Here is a 6823-nt window from a genome sequence, read left to right on the forward strand (position 1 = left end):
TGTAAGTTTAACTAGAGTCTTGGTGAGTCCAAGATCGAACTCAGAGTTTGCTTTCTAAAGATGCAATGAAATGCTTGTTTTGATCTTAACACAATGTTTTGTCAATAATGCGAAAGTTTGGTTCTATTCTATCACTGTTACTAAAATGCTTGAAAAGGGGCGCGATGAATACCACAATTCAAGTGAACCAAGATGCAGAGAGAAATATAAGATTCTAATGAATGAAATAGGGTTGAGAAAAATATCTACTAACACTTCCTAAGCAATGCATGTACCACACGTTCAATCAACCTACTCAAAATCACAAGCTACTCTTCTCAATGCATTCAGCCACAATATCCTATTTCTCGAACGCATGCAATGGGTATTTAACGCAAAAGACGTATCTTTATGTCTAAAGGTATTTCTTTCCTTATTTAGTGAGATCTAAAATCTCTTGCTTTTTCAAACAATAAGTTGTTCTATTTAGAGAAATTTGTCGATTTGATCGACACAGTTTATGAAGCACGCATTAAAAAAGTTGAACGTCAATATATGATTAACTTAGTACATGTTAGTTTCATTTTCCTCAACCCATTATGAAATTAGTTTCTCATACTTGGTAAAAAGAAGATGGATAGACAAGAAAATGTGATGGCATTCACATTAATAATGGAAGTTTCCCAGTGTTACACAACAAAACAAATGCTAATGAAAACATAAAACGAAAGATAAGGGTAGAGAGTCAAGCCATCAAATGCCATTTCTTGCACCTTCTGGCTTCTTTGAATGACTGCTTCACGTTGGTTGTGATGGGGTTGATGTCCTTCTTCCTCTGCTACAAGTGAAAATCTATAGCTCTCACACAAGATTTCTCAAATGGAAAGCTTGGGAGGAAGTTGTCAAGGGGAAGGTGATAACAGGCAGAAATACATGTTATTATAGTACTAAATTATTAAATAATGAAGGTTTGCATTGATAAAATATGTAAAATTGCGTCCAAAAAACATTAAGTTTATAACATTGCGGTCGCATGCGTCCATCGCATGAAAACAGTTAACTATTGTATTTTTGTGCAGAATATGCGTTGATGCAAAGCGTAAAATGCGATCACAAGAAAGCAACGGTCGATCGCAACGTTACCACAAGACTTTGCGGTGATTGGTGCTCACAAATATCTGCACAGAAGGATTTCCGCATAGAGCCACCGCAACTTGGTAGACGCATCTGGGTGAAAAGCATAATAAATCACGATGGGACAGAAAGCTGATGATGGTCGAGTCCGAATTAAGTTGACAAGCCGCTAATGAACTCTAGTTCACTCAACTTTTAGGTGACAAATATTCGGCGCATCAGACAGAGAATTAATGCCATCACATCAGTGCAATTATAAGAAAGAAGACGCCTTTCACCCCGAAGTTCTATAAATACCAAGGGCAACCTTCAGTAAAGGAGTTCAGAGAGTTAGAGAATTTTTCCTCAGAAAGAAACAACCCTGTTCATAGTTTTCCTTTTTATTTAGAAGGTGGAGCGAGAGAAGAGAAGGGAGGCCGGAAGATCGTTTTGGTCAGCTCAAGAGAGAACCCAGAGGCGTGAAAAGCAGAGAGAAGGCGACTCTCACAAGAGTGAAACTATCTTTTGAATAGAGTAGAAAACACAGTGTAAAGTCTTGGGAAGCAAGAGATTGCTACCAGGCTCTTTATTCTTATCTTGCATTGTTATTTTGTATTTCAACTCTTTATCTATAAAATGGAACTTGTTATTCTACATCTGTTCACTCTCTTAAAAGCACGCATGAGTAGCTAACTTTATCGAATGGGTTGAGAAGAACTAAGCTAACATGACCTAAGATCTTCATCGCATGCGATTATCTTGTCTTATATTGCGCCCAACACCCCTTTAAAGCTACTCGAGAGAGAGTCTAAAGAAAAAACCTAAGACTTGAGAGAGCTAAGTTAGAGTCTAGACTCGAGAGAACAAGATTAGATCTGCATAAGTAGGAGATAGGGACTTATGGATAAGCTCTGTTTGCCAACATGCATCGCATGCACCCTAGAGATAGGCTATGATATTATATGGTCGCCTTATTTGTGTGTGTGTCATGTTGTCATCGCATAAATAAGAATAGAGGCTTATGTGTAGGTCCTATAGACTCATCGAATATATCGCATGCGTTCTAGTACTAGAAGCCGTAGCATTTGCGTTGAGAGATGATTTGTTATTGTATGTGTGTTACATGATCGCATAACATGAACGCATCCTAGGAAGTGTTAGCTGAACCCTTTCTCAACCCGTTTCCCGCATATTCATCGCATCTTCCGTATTATCTACTCTTTTCGTAACTCCACCGCATACATTTATTTTATACCGCAAACATCAACCCAAAAACAACTATTTGATTTGTTAGTTACCGCAAAGTTTTCTCGAAAATTATCACTACATACCATTTTCTCTAGTCCCTGAGTTCGACCCTGGACTTACCAGAAAACTCAGTGGAATTTATACTTGGATTCTGCTGAGAAAACTTGTTGCTCAATGCATTTCTATCACCGCATTTCATTCCATAATTTCACCTCATAAACCAACGCATCAAGTTTTTGGCGCCGTTGCCAGGGACTTCGACAATTCAGTGTGCTAACGGTAATTTTTCTGATTTCTTTGCTACTCTCAATCTCTGGCGAATTACGACCCAAAGATTGAGAGGACGTTCTGACAAAGATTGAGAGACAGCCGCCAACAATAACAACCAGATAAAGACAATATGACGGAGCAGCCTAGAAATGGAGCACCAAATGAAAACAATGTCATGGCGAATCCAATCCTACTGGCAAACAATCGCAATAGGCCCCTTCGGGACTATGCATCGCTAAACCTCTACGATTTCTCTCTAGGAATCATGAGGCCTACCTTTGATGGATCATGATTCGAAATAAATCTAGTGATGCTACAGATGATTCAGACTACAGGACAGTTCGGAGGAAGGCGTGGCGAGGACCCGGACGCCCACCTCCAGAGCTTCATAGAAATCTGTAATACTTTTGTGTTCCCAAATATCTCTACTGAAGAAGTTCGACTAACTCTCTTTCCATTTTTTTTGTGTGATCAGGCACGAAAATGGGCGTATTCTCTTGAACCGAGGGAGATTACTTCTAGGAACAAGTGGTGGAGAAGTTTATGAAGAAATATTTCCCACCAACTGAGAATGCCAGGAGAAGAAAATTAATAACCAATTTTGAACAAGAAACTGACGAATCGCTCAGCGATGCTTGGGCAAGGTTTAAGAGGCTGGTAAGAGACTGCCCACATAATGGCGTATCAAACTGCTTACAGATGGAGATCTTTTACCAAGGACTGAACCCTGCTTCGCAGACCGCTGCCAATGCGGCGGCAGCTAAAGGTCTGCTGGACAAAACGTATGAGGAGGCCAAGAATATCCTTGATCGCATTTCAAAAAATCACGAGGACTGGAGAGAAAGCGATCAAAGATTAAGAATTGGAAACAATGACGCAACACAACAGGGCCATCACATCCCTTCAGAACCAAATGACTGCGATGATGAGTTTGATACAAGGCCTCACAATTAACAGCACGGGAGCGAACAAAGGGCAAGTCAACGCAATTGCTCAAATGACCGCAAGTTGTATCATCTGCAGAGACGCGCATCAAATGGAAGAATGCTCAAGAAATCCGCAGTCAGTATACTTCATAAAGAATAATCCCTATTCCGATACATACAACCCAGGGTGGAGAAACCACCCAAATTTTGCATGGAAGAATTAGCAGCAAAATTTCCAATCTGTGGCGCAAAAAGAAAGGCCACCCGGATTTTTCTCGCGAAGTAACGGTCAGACGAGCAGTCAAACCAGTAGTTCGCAACCACCGCAATCTTCGTCATTGAGAAAAACAAATCAGTGCTTCAGAATCAAGCAACGTCCATCCGAAATCTCAAAATTCAGACTAGGACAGATTGTGGGCGAACTTAAAAATAGACTGCAAGGAGCTTTGCCTAACTCACTGAGCTTCTTCGCAACGCTGGGGGTACGGGGAAGGAAACATGCTTAGCAGTGTCTAAAATGACTGCGGAAGTAGAAGAGGAACCCATTACGACCAACTTGAATATGGTAACAACCAAAGACCCGTTGACTTGTAATTCAGAAGAGCCCGAGCAAATGAAACCAGAAGTTGCGTCCATCCTCAAGCCTCTAGATTATGAGATAGAAAAATTCCAGCTACCACCATCTCTGCAAAGATCGAAAAAGAATCAGAATGATGAAGAAAAGATCGTGACAGTAGCAATAACACAAAATGCGATGATCCCACGAAAAATGTGCGACCCAGGAATCTTCACGATACCATGCTCCATTGGAAAGGTCTACAGTGGCCAAGCACTATGCGATCTTGGGGCAAGTATAAACGTAATGTCGCTATCAATCTTTAAACGATTGAATATAGGCAACCTCACGCCCACGACGGAGACTCTCCTACCTTCGGACAGATCTTGAATCCATCCTGAGGGAGAGTTGAAAGATGCTGCAATCTCAATTGATAAATTCATCTTGCCGGCAGACTTCATCATTTTGGATTATAAAGCGGATGAAGATGCGCCAATCATATCGGGACGACCATTCCTCTTAACTGGCCGTGCTCAAATTGATTTGTGCAAGGGGGAGATTGCGATGAAAATTAACGGGGAAAGGCTCTGGATTAAGGAAGTCAAGTTTTTGGAAGAGCAAGAAAAGAAGAAAAGCCCACCGTGGACGTAAAAAGGCCAGCTTGGAATAAGTAGTCCCTAAGTTACTATGTGACTCAACCTCATCAGGGACGCAATTATTTTGAATATCCTTTTGAATCTCTTTTTCTACGTCAATACTTCATGAACTTTCATCACCTTGTCAATTATCTGTTATCGCATAGTTGTTTATTGTTTTTAAAAAAATGGCGATCGTGCTGAACGATTGCGGTAAAAGATTTTGTTAACTCTTTTTTTAGTATTATTTGACCCTCTCAATGTTTTTCATGCAACGATCGAGGTACACGATTGCGGAGGCGCTACACAAAAACGCATCTACTTTATTTTGTCAACATATTACAAAGAAAGAAGATCGCTGCAAAGCAGGATGCATCAACAAATAATACGGGCGACAGTGCAAATTTGGGGGTTGTATTCTTCCTTAACTTTATTCCAAATTCTGCACTATCACATCGCATTTTAATTTTGAAAAATTTATCACTACATCCTCTTTGGTTACCCCAATCATTTAACTTTGATAAATTTAGTAAGTCGCTACATGCTTTCTCTTCACCAATTATGATTTCAATGATGAAACACATGCTTCTATTTTTTTATGTACACTAGAGTCAACTTAATTTTAGGACAGTCACTTCATGAAATATTTCTAAAAGTTAGTGGTCTGCTAGTTTTCTTTCAAATTGATCCTTTACCCAACTTCCTAAGAACATCGCATGATTTCTTTCAATCTTTTGGCAATGAGGACATTGCCGCATTTTCAATTTAGGAGTAAGGTATTTATTTTTGACTTTGCTATTTTCAGCTCTTTTAAAAGAAAAAGAAAAACAAACATCATACGTTGCGATCGGATCCTACTCGTAGTTAGATGTCCGCATGACACCCGTGGGGGCAAGCCAAAACGAAGGTGGGAATCGTAATCAACGCATAAATAAATGACCGCAACTCCGCTGCCAAGTAGGTATGAGTTTAGTCTGAGAAAGAGCATCTTTCTCGTAGTTAGATGTCCGCATGACACACGTGAGGGCAAGCCAAAATGAAGGCAAGGCACTTGGATCAGCGCAAGGTCAAAGAAAAATAATAATGTCAAACATATGCAAGGATAAAAATCATTTAAAACCCCAGTGAAAAAGTTCTTTTTGAAATAAATCATGTGATGTCATGGAATCTAATAAAGTATTTTTTAAGGTTAAGTTTGCGGTCCCTAGGTCTTAGAAATATTTTAAGAAGAGATTTGAATAAGAATTAAAGAAATTTTGGTGTATAGGATTTGAATGAAGTATCCGTGAGAAATCTAGGAAAAGAGATTGCAGTCGACTTTCTAAAAGAAATCTTTAGCTTATGCTTGAGGATAAACATTGTTTAAATTTGGGGATGTGATAACGGGCAGAAATGCACGTTATTACAGTACTAAGTTATTAAACAATGAAGGTTTGCGTTGATAAAATATGTAAGATTCTGTCCAAAAAGCATTAGGTTCATAACATTGCAGTCGCATGCGTCCATCGCATGAAAACAGTTAACTATTGTATTTTTGTGTAGAATATGTGTTGACGTAAAGCTTAAAATGCAATCACAAGAAAGCAACAGTCGAGCGCTGCGTAATCACTGCAAATATTTGCTCAGAAGGATTGCCGCATAGAGCCGCCGCAACTTGGTGGGCATCTTGGTGAAAAGCATAATAAATCACGATGGGACAGAAAGTTGATGACAGTCGAGTCCGAATTAAGTTGACAAGCTGCTAACAAACTACTGTAGCAAGTACACTCAACTTTTCGGTGACAAATATTCGACGCATCAGACAGAGAATTAATGCCATCCCATCAGTGCAATCATAAGAAAGAAGACGCCTTTCACCCCGAAGCTCTATAAATACCGAGGACAACCTTCAGTAAAGGAGTTCAGAGAGTTAGAAAATTTTTCCTCAGAAAGAAACAACCCTGTTCATAGTTTTCCTTTTTATTTAGAAGTCGGAGCGAGAGAAAAGAAGGGAGGCCGGAAGATCACTCTGGTCAGCTCGAGAGAGAACCCAGAGGCATGAAATGCAGAGAGAGGACCAACTCTCGCGAGAGTGAGACTATCTTTTCAACATAGTA

General features: G+C 39.8%; 1 non-coding gene across 1 annotated transcript; it reads right to left on the bottom strand.

Annotated features, from left to right (window-relative positions):
• Positions 1-3186: 3186 nt before the first annotated feature.
• On the bottom strand, positions 3187-3293 carry LOC120080619. The gene has a single exon (XR_005482573.1). It is a non-coding gene; the product is annotated as a small nucleolar RNA R71 (small nucleolar RNA).
• Positions 3294-6823: the final 3530 nt, after the last annotated feature.

Source organism: Benincasa hispida, chromosome 6 (genome assembly GCF_009727055.1).
Source record: "Benincasa hispida cultivar B227 chromosome 6, ASM972705v1, whole genome shotgun sequence".
Taxonomy (NCBI): Eukaryota; Viridiplantae; Streptophyta; class Magnoliopsida; order Cucurbitales; family Cucurbitaceae; genus Benincasa; species Benincasa hispida.